Source organism: Suncus etruscus, chromosome 4 (assembly GCF_024139225.1).
Source record: "Suncus etruscus isolate mSunEtr1 chromosome 4, mSunEtr1.pri.cur, whole genome shotgun sequence".
NCBI classification, from domain to species: Eukaryota; Metazoa; Chordata; class Mammalia; order Eulipotyphla; family Soricidae; genus Suncus; species Suncus etruscus.
The window spans coordinates 47,844,349-47,856,842 of record NC_064851.1 but is presented as its reverse complement, the minus strand read 5'-3'; positions in this window follow the sequence as shown (position 1 = coordinate 47,856,842).

Below are 12,494 nucleotides of genomic sequence, written 5' to 3'. Positions count from 1 at the left end.
ATGTAAGCGTCTTAAAACCTAAATTGAGGGAAATAAAGCAATAATGTTAAAATAAAAAGAGTGAAAGTCGTTAAATGAGTATACCTAGAAAGAAAAACAACATTAATATGATGAGAAATTTCTCTTTCAGGTGAACCTTGACTAAATTAATTTGTAAAATTTCATGATTAACTGAGACCTAGAGCAATAATGAAATTAAGACATAAATCCATCCTACAAGGAAACACATTGGGGATTCATGATTTTCAATCTATATTCATTGATCATGCCTGTGGAAAGAATCCTAGAGCATTAATAGCAACTGATAAGGAAGTAAAATGATTATCTGGTGTTCATTGTAGATCTCTAAGAAGTATAAAACAGGATGTATGCTGCTGTGGATTTCACCAATGTATTAGGGACTTTTTTGATCTTCTTGTCATCAAAATTGATCCAGTGTTGTTTTGCAGCAATTTTACAGTATGAAGTACAGTGTCCATAGTGAACTTTACCATAATGGTTTGACACCGATGATAAGTTGTATTTCTTAATCTTGCTTTTATTCTCTGAAGTGAATTCCTCTAAATTGAGGTCTTCTAAAGGAAAATCTACGTAAGTATGCAATTTTTTTATTTGTTTGCCATCAAAAGCAAAACGTTTCAAGTGTATTATAAGTACTGGTGGCAGTTTCCATAAGTACGTTTTCTTTGAAAAATCCCTTCTATTTTTGCAACTGTTGCACAGAACTTTGTTGTCATTTCTTAATTCTTCTTCTTTAAAAAATTCAGAGAGGCATTCCTGTAATGTACATTTATCTGTAGATGTAACAGCCAAAGACAAATGAACAAATGTCTCATAAACCTCAGACTTTTGGTGGCAAGTGAGACACTGGAGTATAGATTTGAATTGTCCTTGAAAGAGATCATAAATAATAGATTTATGAGCCTTTTGGTGTTCTGGACTAAATTGTTCATAATTTTCATTTCCCATGAGATGTGTAGTTTTGTCTGTCATTAGATTTACAGTAAGCAAGTCCTGATGTAATCCCTCTATTAGGAACATCAGTAGTTCGTGAGGATCCTGCTGATTGTGTCCAGCAAACTGGTCATTAAGTAAACCAATTGTTACTTTGAAGCTTTCAGGGTTAATATGTCTATGAAATCCATTTCCCATGGTTTTGATGAGCCGACCAAATTCTTCGGCTAATTTACCTTCATGCCCCATCGGATTTTTCTTGTTAATATCCTTTTTATAATGATCTTTATAAAAATACTGAGTTAAGTCTGAAATATTATACAAGCATTGCAATATTGAGTTCATGTAGCAAGAGTTTCCTATATTTTGGAGCCCAGTTAAGACAGGTTCCTGTCTTTCCTTTTGCATCTCGGAGTGTAAGGGTTTATCACTACCATCAGTCTCACTCATTGTATGGTGTGTGACAGCTAAATCGTTCCCTGCCCCAGAGACCTTAGTAATATTACTGCTGTTAGTGTCTGAAGTATTCTGTTTTTTCTCTGAAGGGGAGTTTGTAGTCTGAACCTGATCATTTGTGCTAGCCCGATTTCTAACAAGACGTAATGGAACCCAAAATTTCTTGGGAGGGTCATCATTTATAGAAACATAGGCATAACCCCTTCCTCTTAGGAGAAGATAGCCAGCTATCCATTTTTCATCCTCCTTGATCCAAATAGGTTTATGGGTTGTTTCTTGTCTCTGAATATCTTCTTTAAAATGTCTTTCCGCTGCAGTGTAGCTTTCCCCTTGGGGTAAGTTAAAGTAATTTAGTGTGATAAGAGTCAAAGACAGCAAATCCGTTGGTGGTAAACCTCTTTTTCTATTTTTTTGCAATTGAGTTTTTAAGGTTCTGTGAGTCCTTTCTACAATGGCCTGTCCCCTACAATTGTAAGGAATTCCTCTGAGATGTCTTATCTGCCATTCCTTACAAAAAAATTCAAAAGTTTTGCTAACATAGGCTGGCCCATTATCAGTTTTTATAGAATATGGAATACCCATCACAGAGAAACATTGTAAAAGAAAACTACAAGCAGCCTTAGATTTTTGAGAAGACATGGGAATTGCCCACATAAACCGAGAATAAGTGTCCACCACAACATGAAGATAAGGTTTCCTTGGAAATAAATCTGTTTGAGTTATATCCATTTGCCAAAGTTCGTTAGACTGTAAGCCTCTTGGGTTTGCTCCTGCTATGTGAGTCTTTTTTGTTAACGGTGCACATACGTTGCAGTTTTCTACGATTTCTCTAGCTTGCCTCCATGGAATTTGGTAATTCACATGTAAACGGCGAGCATTTGTGTGTAGGGCTGAATGTTCCTCTACAGGTGATTTAAATATAGGCATTGCTAGCAAGTCAGCAGTTTTATTTCCTTGAGCCATAGGTCCTGGAAGACCTGAGTGGGCTCTAATATGTGTGATGAAGATGGGCTCAGTTCGTTTTTGAAGAAGCTGCTGTAATTGTTTAAGTAAGTCCTGTATGATCGGGTTATTAGCATTAAGGGATGCAGTGGCTATCACATGACATAAATTTACCACATACAAAGAATCAGAAACTATATTCATGGCTTCAGATACATTTTCTAATAGGTAAATTAACGTTGCTAATTCAACTTTCTGTGCAGATTTATATTTGGTATCTATGGTCATATTAATGTTGTCTCCAGTTATTCCTCCTTTTCCATTTTGGGATCCATCAATGTAAAAAACCTTGGCATTGGGAATAGGGGAATCCCGAACAATTGAAGAAATAACAAACTGAGTTTTCTTTAAAAAGTCCCAAATTTTTCCTGCTGGATAATGGGAGGATATTTCTCCTGTGAAATCTGAGAGGGCCCTTTGTAGAGATTCATTAATTGGCAATATTGACTCAATTTCCTTTTTTGGTACTGGCAAAACTATTATATCTGGATCAAAACCTAGTAAAGATATAGATCTGAGTCTTGCCTTGATAATAATCTCTGAAATCAGTTGTAAGTAGGGGACAACTGAGCGAGGTTGTTTGTTATGTAAATACACCCATTCCAAAGGTCCTGACTGTTGCATCAAGGCCCCTGTGGGGGTTTCTATAGTAGGGAAGATTAACAGTAATACCTTTTCTCCTGGGATGAATCTTGAGAGAAACGATTTTTGTAATCTGCTCAAGAAGATGTCCAATTCATTTTTTGCAGCTGTTGTTAAATTTCTCGGGCTATCTAAAGCAGGATCACCCTCCAACGTTTTAAACAGATTAGATAACTCTGCATTTGGGATTCCTAGTGCAGGGCGGAGCCAATTTACGTCACCTAAAAGTCTCTGAAAATCATTAAGCGTTCTGAGGTTTTCTTTTTTGATAGAAAATTTTTGTGGACGTATAGACGTCCGGTCCAAAATAAAACCCAAATATTGATACGGTGGCATTATCTGTATTTTTTCTAAAGCTATTTTCAGTCCTGATGTTTGTAAACAGTCAGTAACATAAGAGTATAATTCCTGTAAATCTGTTTCGTTGTTCATTGTGAGCAAGATATCATCTGTATAATGAAATATCATGGCTTGAGGAAATTTTTCACGAGCAGGGCTCAAAACCTTATCTACAAAAAACTGACACATGGTTGGGGAATTCAGCATGCCTTGGGGGAGAACAGTCCATTGGAAACGTCTGCAGGGATGGGTATTATTGAGAGAAGGAACTGAGAATGCAAAACGTTTTTTATCATCTGGGTGGATAGGAATATGGTAGAAGCAGTCTTTCAAATCAATTATAATTAGTGGCCATTCCTTTGGAATAACTACAGGTGATGGTAAACCAGTCTGCAATTTGCCCATAGGTATCATGGATAAATTTATAGCTCTAAGATCCATCAAAAGTCTCCATTTACCGGATTTCTTTTTTATAGTGAATATAGGTGAATTCCATTGAGAAAAAGATGGTTCAATATGTCCTAAACTTAGCTGTTCCTCCACTAATTCTGTCAGCACCTTTAATTTATCAGTTTTAAGGGGCCACTGACCTGTCCAAATTGGTTCATCAGATTTCCATTTTATTTTTATTGGTGCTGGTGTTTTTACGGTAGTGGCCCCCACTAAAAATTTTGGGTTTTTAAATCAAAAGAAGGTTCGGACTCTTCTGGAGCTAATGGGATGTGGAATTCTGCTTTCCACTGTTTGTGTAGGTCACGGCCCCACAGGGATGGTGAAAATGGGCCCACGTGAGGTCTGATTATTGCTTTTTGATTTTCTGGGCCGTAAAATAGTATAGTCCTCGTACTCAACAGACAGGAACTCAGGCCTCCTATTCCTTCTAGGGAATACGGGATTTCCTGAAGAGGCCAATTTTCTGGCCATTCTTTATCAGAAATTACGGTAACCTGAGCACCCGTATCTATCATTCCATCAAAGGGTTTGCCTTCCAAGTGAAGTTTGATCATTGGGTGTTCATCTTTACATTTAGTAACCAGAGCCACGATTGGGTTTTGAGCAGCACCCGGATCTGTGCTTCCAAAACCTCCAATTCTAGTCTTATCTGAAGTCCCAAATTTGACATAAGGCACTATTACTATCTGGGCAATCGCTTCTCCTTTTTTAAAGGTCCATGTAACTGGTACAGTAATAACTACAATGATTTCTCCCATGGAATCTGAGTCAATGACACCAGTGATTACTGATATACCCTTTATGTTGAGGGAACTTCTGCCAAGAATCAAACCCATGGTATCTGGGGGTGGCGGGCCTACAATGCCAGTTTCTAACATGTAAGGGCATGCTCCTGGGTAAATTGTAATGTCCTCTGGGCATAATATGTCTAATCCGGCACTCCCTGAAGTAGAGTGGATTAATTCCCTTATCGTGATGAATTTTCTTGGGCTGGGCTTGGAAGGATTATTGTCTGTGAACTTTGCCCCTGATTTGGAAGGGCCTGGGGGGAGGCCCTGTGGGCGTTTCCCTGCATCTTGTATGTGTGTTCTTGGGGAGCTGAATTTATAAGGAGACGACAATTTCTTTTGATATGTCCCTGTTTTCCACAATGGTAGCAGGCGATTTGCCTCCTGGGGACTGTGTTGAAACCTCTACTTAGGTTATTATTAATGAGGTTTCTGGATCTGCAATCTTTCGCCCAGTGGCGACCCCTTTTGCATTTTGGGCAAAGACCTGGTTTCCGGAAAGTGTTCTGTCCCCGAGGGGAGTAAGACATTGTTCCCTTGGTAACTGGGAAGGTTTGTACTGAGTCTGAGTGGGGTGGGGGTTGGGGTTCCACATAGACATTCCGGCAGGCATAAAGGTAATCATTCAGATCTGACTTTTCATTTAATGTATTCAATACTAATCTACAGGCTGAATTTGCATTATGATAGGCCACAGATTTTACTAGGAAGTTTCTAATCTCCTCATCTTCCACCTGTAACTTCAGAGCATCTTTAATCTTACCTACAAACTCTGCAAATGACTCATAAGGACCTTGGGTAATTTTTAAAAAGTTTCCTCTACCAATGCTGTTAGAATCAATTTTTTCCCATGCTGACAATGCAATCTCCCTGATTAAATTTAAGATTTCCTTAGGTAAAGCTGCTTGTGTCTGAATATTTGCAAATTGATTTTCTGCCATCAATAATTCATACGATAGAGTAACACCTGCCACTTGCTTTTTCATACCATCCGGACTATATAATTTAGCTTTTACGCCTTCTGAATAGTACATTTCCCATTCAGTTCGCTGTTTAGACGACAGGCATATTTCAGCGATTCTTTTAAAATCATACAAAGTCCAAGATGAGTTATGACTCCAAAGTCTTAATAACTCCACACTGTATGGCGATTTTGGCCCATTTTCTTTACATGATCTTTTAAACCGATCTAATTCTTCCATCTGATAGGGTACATAGTTAGAAACATTTACCCCGTCTATAGGGGATAAGGCCTGATTAGCAAAATTACTCTGAATAGAGCTCTGAGACTGAGCATGTGGTTCATTTTTTGAATCTGCTCTGCTCTGCGATTCAATTTTGTGACTAGAAGGAGGCATACTTCGTGGAGTTAGCACTGGAGGTAGATCATTATCTGAGTCACTACTGTCAAGCAATTCACTAGAATCAGGCTTAACATTCTGAGTTGTTTTTCTTCCAGCAAAAATTTCTATATTGTTGATGGTGGGGCTGGATTCGTCAGCCTGCACCTTGGTCTGAGTTTTCGTCAGATAAATTTCCTTATTATCTATACTGGTTTTAGCCTCACCATTTCTACACTTTCTATTTCCTAAATAGAAATAACAGCAAATAACTATGCTCATAATAATAACGTTAGTCAACACAGAAATTCCACAAACTATGATGGCTAGAGACACTACACTTTTCATTTGAAATATAGACCACAACCATCCAACTGCAGTGATTGTCCTTAGATCAAAACCAATTAGTTTTAAACAAAATGGAATGATCCACTTGTATACTAGAGCACCAATGCGTAAGACTAAGGGTGGTAAAATCCACATGACTAACCACAGAAACCATTTGATGGTCAGCATAGGAAATTTCCAATGAAATATTTCACTTACAGTTCTGAGGGTCCAGGGTTCAGGTCCCTGTCCGGGCGTCATTATGTAGCAGGACAGCCCCTGAAGAGGTTGACTGATGGAGGGATGGAGAATGAGGCCCTTTTCTTCCAGCTCGGAGCACGTGTCTGCCACCCTGTCTAGCCCACGGTTCTGAGGTGAAACGGCGGGTAAACAGCTCGCAGACAATCAGGCTCGTGGAAATATTTGCTTTATTCGGATGGACAAAACTGAAGTCCAAAGACTCCGATTCAGTTCCAGCCAGCAAAAAGCCTCTCGCCTTCCACAGACCCTTGCTCTTATAGTCCAGAGTCGGGTCCCACCCAATGGTGGGATCAGATACCAACCAATGGTGGAAGCAGAATCAGGTCCTACCCTAGGGTGGGGGCAGAATGCCAGGTCACACCCTAGGGTAGGGCACAATCACCTAATCAGATTAGGGTGAGCAACATAGTAATCCCCCAAAATATTTACATACACAACACCCTATTTGCTGTGTTATCATTCTGGATCCCAGAAAATTTGAACTATTTCTCTATAAAGCCTGTGTTAGTCCTTAAATTTAAATAATAACCTGATGTATAGGATGCTTTTGTTTGAGTGTCTATATCATTTAATATATTGACTATCACATCTGGCCTATAGGATTTAACAGAGTTGATTATCTTTAGTGTGTCTTGTGGGGTTCCCTTATATGTAAGTTTTGCTTTGCCCTTCCTGCTTTTAGTATTTTTACTTCTAGCTTTGATTTTGACCATTTTAATTCCAATGTTGGTATTCTTTGTATATACATTATTTGAGAAACTCCTTGAGATTATTAAACCTAAATATTTGATTTTATTCTTATATTGGGAAATTTTTGGCTATAATTTGGCAACCAATATTTCCCCTAATTGTCTCTTTTATCTCTCTTCTTCCAGGTTCCTCATGATGCAAATGTCCTTCTTCTTGAGGTTATCTCATAGAATGCACATGGTTTTTTGTTGTTTTTTTGTTTGTTTGTTTGGATTTTTTTTTGGTTTTTGGGCCACACCCGGTGGTGCTCAGGGGTTACTCCTGGCTATCTGCTCAGAAATAGCTCCTGGCAGGCACGGGGGACCATATGGGACACCAGGATTTGAACCAACCACCTTCGGTCCTGAATCGGCTGCTTGCAAGGCAAACACCGCTGTGCTATCTCTCCGGGCCCCGAATGCACATGTTTTATTTAATTTTCTTGGTGCTTATTTTTCTTTTTCTGTTCTTTTTGGATGGTTTCTTAGTCTCATGTGCACTAATTAATTCTTGACATTTGCCATTCTGCAGCTGAACCCCACTCTGCTTTTTACCTAACCTACTATTATACTTCAGTTTAGTGACTTCTGATTGAACTTTCTTACACATTTTCCTTGTTAAAACTCTCTTCCATTGTTTTCCTCAACTCAGTAATCATCACTCTCATTGCCACTTGAAATCTTTATCAGGGTTTTTAGAGAGATCTTATGTATTTTGGGAACTTACCAGGCTTTTATCTTTGTCTGACAAATGCAAATGAATCCCCCCACCCCCACCCCCCACCCAACCACCCCCCTCTCTCTCTCTCATTTCAGATCCCAGTGACATTCTAGGGTTCATGGTTCTTAATCCAACCTGAAGACTGTACTATTACATTTGCTTTACTCTTGAACACCTCTAGGAATTTGGAGTCGCCAGGTTACTGAACCATCTGTATACCTAAGGACAAAGACGAGTGTTGTATCACAGAGTTTGAAGTGCCTGACCATGTATAGGGTTCCAGAGTAGAAGGACAAGACCACACAACTGGAATAAAGTTTAACATTTTAATCTGTCTGCCAACAAGATTCCCCAGCCTGGCCAGCCAAGGGCCATCCCCTGAAGGAGATGAGCCCCGCCCAACGTCAAGATGAAGATTAAGTAGGGAAGGGATACAGGGAGGTTCCAGCTTTCTTGGCTCTTGTCTACGGGTATCTTCCTACTGCTCTCTCGTCCTTTCCTGATAGGCTACCTAGTAGAGCCAAGTAGACTGAGGCTGGGTCTATGGAAACAGGCTTCTGAAGCCCCAGCATATAGCTCACACCGTGTGGTCCTTACAAAATGGTGTTTCTCCCTGCTCAGAACCTAAGAAAAAGCCTGCCATGTGGCTTTTACAAAATGGCGTCCCTCCTTGTTCAAAATTCAGGTCCCAACACATGCTATGATAATCCTGCAGGTGTGGTCTGCAAAGGGGGGTTATAGTAAAAAGTAACCAAAGACATCTGTTGGAGACTGTTAATCAGTTGCAATTGACTATCTTTGCTTTATTTTGGGCAGTCAGATTGCAGTCAACAGATGCTCTGTTCTCAGTTTGGAAACCTGGAACTTGTTCACAAGGGGAAGGAATATGTCTCAGTTCACTGCTACTCCTTCAGAACTTGCCCCACACCTTGGGTTCCTTTAAAAGGGACAACAGCTCCTTGCTTGGTCTACAGGTGGCCAGAGATGTGCCCGTAGTAGCATACTACGGACTCCAGACACCTTTTATTCATAATTCTTGTTGGGTTTTATGATGGTAGATTTAAACAATCTTAGATTTTTTTCACTCCACTACTTCCTCACCCAAGGCAAAGTTCTACATCATAGAAGTCTCTGCTTCATCTTTACCCTAAGAGGGAGAAAAATGCTTAAGATTCTAGAGAAATAACTAAGTGCTTCTTGAAGCTTCCTCTTCTTGGATGCTCTCATCTTTGTTAAATCAATAAGAAAACAAGGTGAAATGTACAAAGGATAAGAAATAGCAATTCCAGTATCATCTATGATGATATCACAATTGAGATTTCTAATATCTAATATATATATATATCTCCTTCTGATTTTCTCCTCTTCCTGTCCACTAGCAATCCATATGGTTTTATTCATCCCATATATAAAACCTTACTTGCTTATTGTGTGTATATAATAGAAAGATTTATCTTGCATGATTTAAAAAGTAATTGTAAAGGGATAAAATAAGATAAGGGTTAAGGCACTTGATTTGCTTATTGCTGACCATGGTTCAATACCAATCACTACAGATAGGCCCCTGAGCACATGAATATAGAGCCAAGAGTAGGCTCAGCACTTCTGGGTGTAGACCCCAAAAATAAAATAAATAAAAATTATTGCATAAAATTATTGCATAAAAATTAAAATATTTTAATTTTAAAAATTATTTAAACCATTGTTTATTTAAACCATTGTGATTTACAGATTTATTCATATTAAGATTTTAGACATACAATGCTTCAGGACCAATTCTACCATCAATGTCAACCACCCTCCACCAATGTTCCCAGAGTCTATCTCTTGTAACCACACGCTGCCCCAGTTTACCATTATAATAGGCCCAATTTTAATTGTGGTTGTTAAAGTTTGGGTTTCATGATTTCATTGTTGTTGACTCTGGCTTGGATATTTAGTTCTGTTCTTTCTTAACACCACAAATGCACCTGAGATCACTTGGCCCTTGGCCCCTGCCACTTCATGTGTCTTTTTCCTTCTCACTCAATTTCTTTTCTTCTCACATATTCTGGGGCCTAGAGTATTCTCAACAATGCTCATTAATACAATTGGTTTCTTCATGCAGTTATTCTAAATATAACATATAAGTAATATCATCCTTTATTTATCCATCTTCTTCTGGGTTTCTTCCTTTAAAATAATACCTTTCAGTTCTATTCATGTTCCAGTTAATTACATAATTGCATAATTTATTACAGCTATGTAATATTCCACTGTGTATATGTACCATTTCTTCATGATCTACTCATCTGCTGTTGGACATCTAGGTTGATTTTAATTTTTAGCTATTGTACTGTGTTATATACTATGTGCATACATCCTTTTGGATGAGTGGTTGTTGTACTAGATATAGATATCTGCCAGTGGTCCATAAACAAAACAAGCAAACAAAAAGAAGACATGATTTTATCGGGCCCAATTCCACAACCTGAACCTCCATTTGATGCCACAGTCTATCAGGAAATTAGTCTCTGGCTGCCACACCATCCTCTTCCATTCCAATGAGCCTACCTCACATCTCCTAAAGGGTGTGACCACATAAATAGCTGAGTAACAACTCTTTATCAAATTTCACACTGCTCAAAGTTTTATTTCTTATCTTAAAACAGGCAGGGAAGGAAAAGAGCAATTTTAAGTCTAATTCCTCAGAGAGTCCCAGGGAGACTAACTACAAAGCAGAATAGAAAGAAATAAAACATGATGAGGTAGGCACATAAAAGCCCATCATAGTCAATGAACAAAAGCAATAGCAGAAGGCTCAACAAGCACAGTAAGTCCTCATACAATGATTTTAGTGATACCATTGTGAGGATGTTTAAGGAGCTCAAAGAAACAGTGGCACAGATAGTCAGCAAAGCAGAATACTTTAATTAATAGCATTATAAGAAAAAATAAATAAATAACATTTAAATAAAAGTATGAGGCAAAATGATAAAACTACAAGCAGAAATGAAGAGTAGATGATATTTTAAAAACTCAACAGAAGGCCAGAGTAGCAGAGTAACAGTAGCTTGGGAAAAGACTGAAGTTCTCCAAGTTGGGATAGGAGAAACTTTTAGAAAAAATAACAATGTGTGGGGAAATCTAAGAGGAAGTGAACAGCATATCAGAAAATTATGGGGTGAATTCAAGAAGAACAATATAAGAATCATCAAAGACCTGAAGAACAGAGAGCTAAATTTAATAATTAAAAAAAAACAGTTAAATAAATCACAAATAAAATTTTCCCTGAGTTGAAGAATACAAGCACAAAAATCTGATAATCCTGAAGGGTGCATTAGCAAATAGCCTCAGCTAAAACACTTAAAGCCACATTGTACTCAAAATGACAAAACCCAAAGATAGGGACAGAATATTGAAAGTGCAAGATAATAAAAGGAATTTATATGCAAAAAAAGCCTATAAAAGTCATCACAGATCTATTAAATGAAACCTATGAGTCAGAGATAATAGGATATAAAATCAATTAAATGAGCATATCAACAATAATAACCTATCCAGCTAGCTTATCACTTAGATTTGAAGGAACTACATAAAGCTTTCGGGACAGGCAATGGCTCAGGAAATCTATGATATTGAAGCCAGTTCTTGTAAATTTATTGAACAAGTGGTTTTAAGAGGTAAGACAAAACTCCTCAGCACTTGGAATTGAATGTGACATTCCCTCATGGTGCATATAGTTGCCTTCTAATAGATTTAGAAGTTTGTTTACTCCTTTCCTGATAAGAAATATACATTTACAATAACAAATTAACATTTTATTTATAGCAAATATAACTGATTAGTTGTTTAATTTTTACCTTCATAGAGATTTTTATTATAATAGCTCACTGATTAGTACAATCACTTAAGCAGTATCTATAATATGATATTTTCTAACATAAAGCAAATATTTATTTTATAGGATAAAGTATACTTATATATCTCTATTGATTAACCATATTCTCTCCTTAAGTTTCCTTTAATTCTCTTCACTTAAGAAATTTTACATTTATAGGATTTATCTATTTCATTTAAATCTTATGATATGCTAGAAATATTTAGTCAATATTAGTTTTTAAAATGTATGCACATGTAAAAACATATATGTATATATGTTGAAAAATATTTACTCTATCAATTGATCATTGATTTACAATTTTTTAGAATTTCAGATTAACTATTCATCTAATATGTGTAAATGTCAAGAAAAATAAAGAATCTGACCCTGGTTGGCCAATGTGGGGATGTTTTTGGCAGATGGATTAAAGTTTTGAGCTTTATTTCAGTTGCATGGTCTCATCCTTTGAATATGAACTCTAGCATAGTAATCTCAGAGCACCACTGGATGTGATCCAAAAACAAACAAAAATAACTCTTCAGAGAGGGTCAGAGAGACAACTCAGTGGACTGAGCAAGGCTTTGTATGCAGTAAGCTCAGGTTTTACCCCTAGTACCTTAC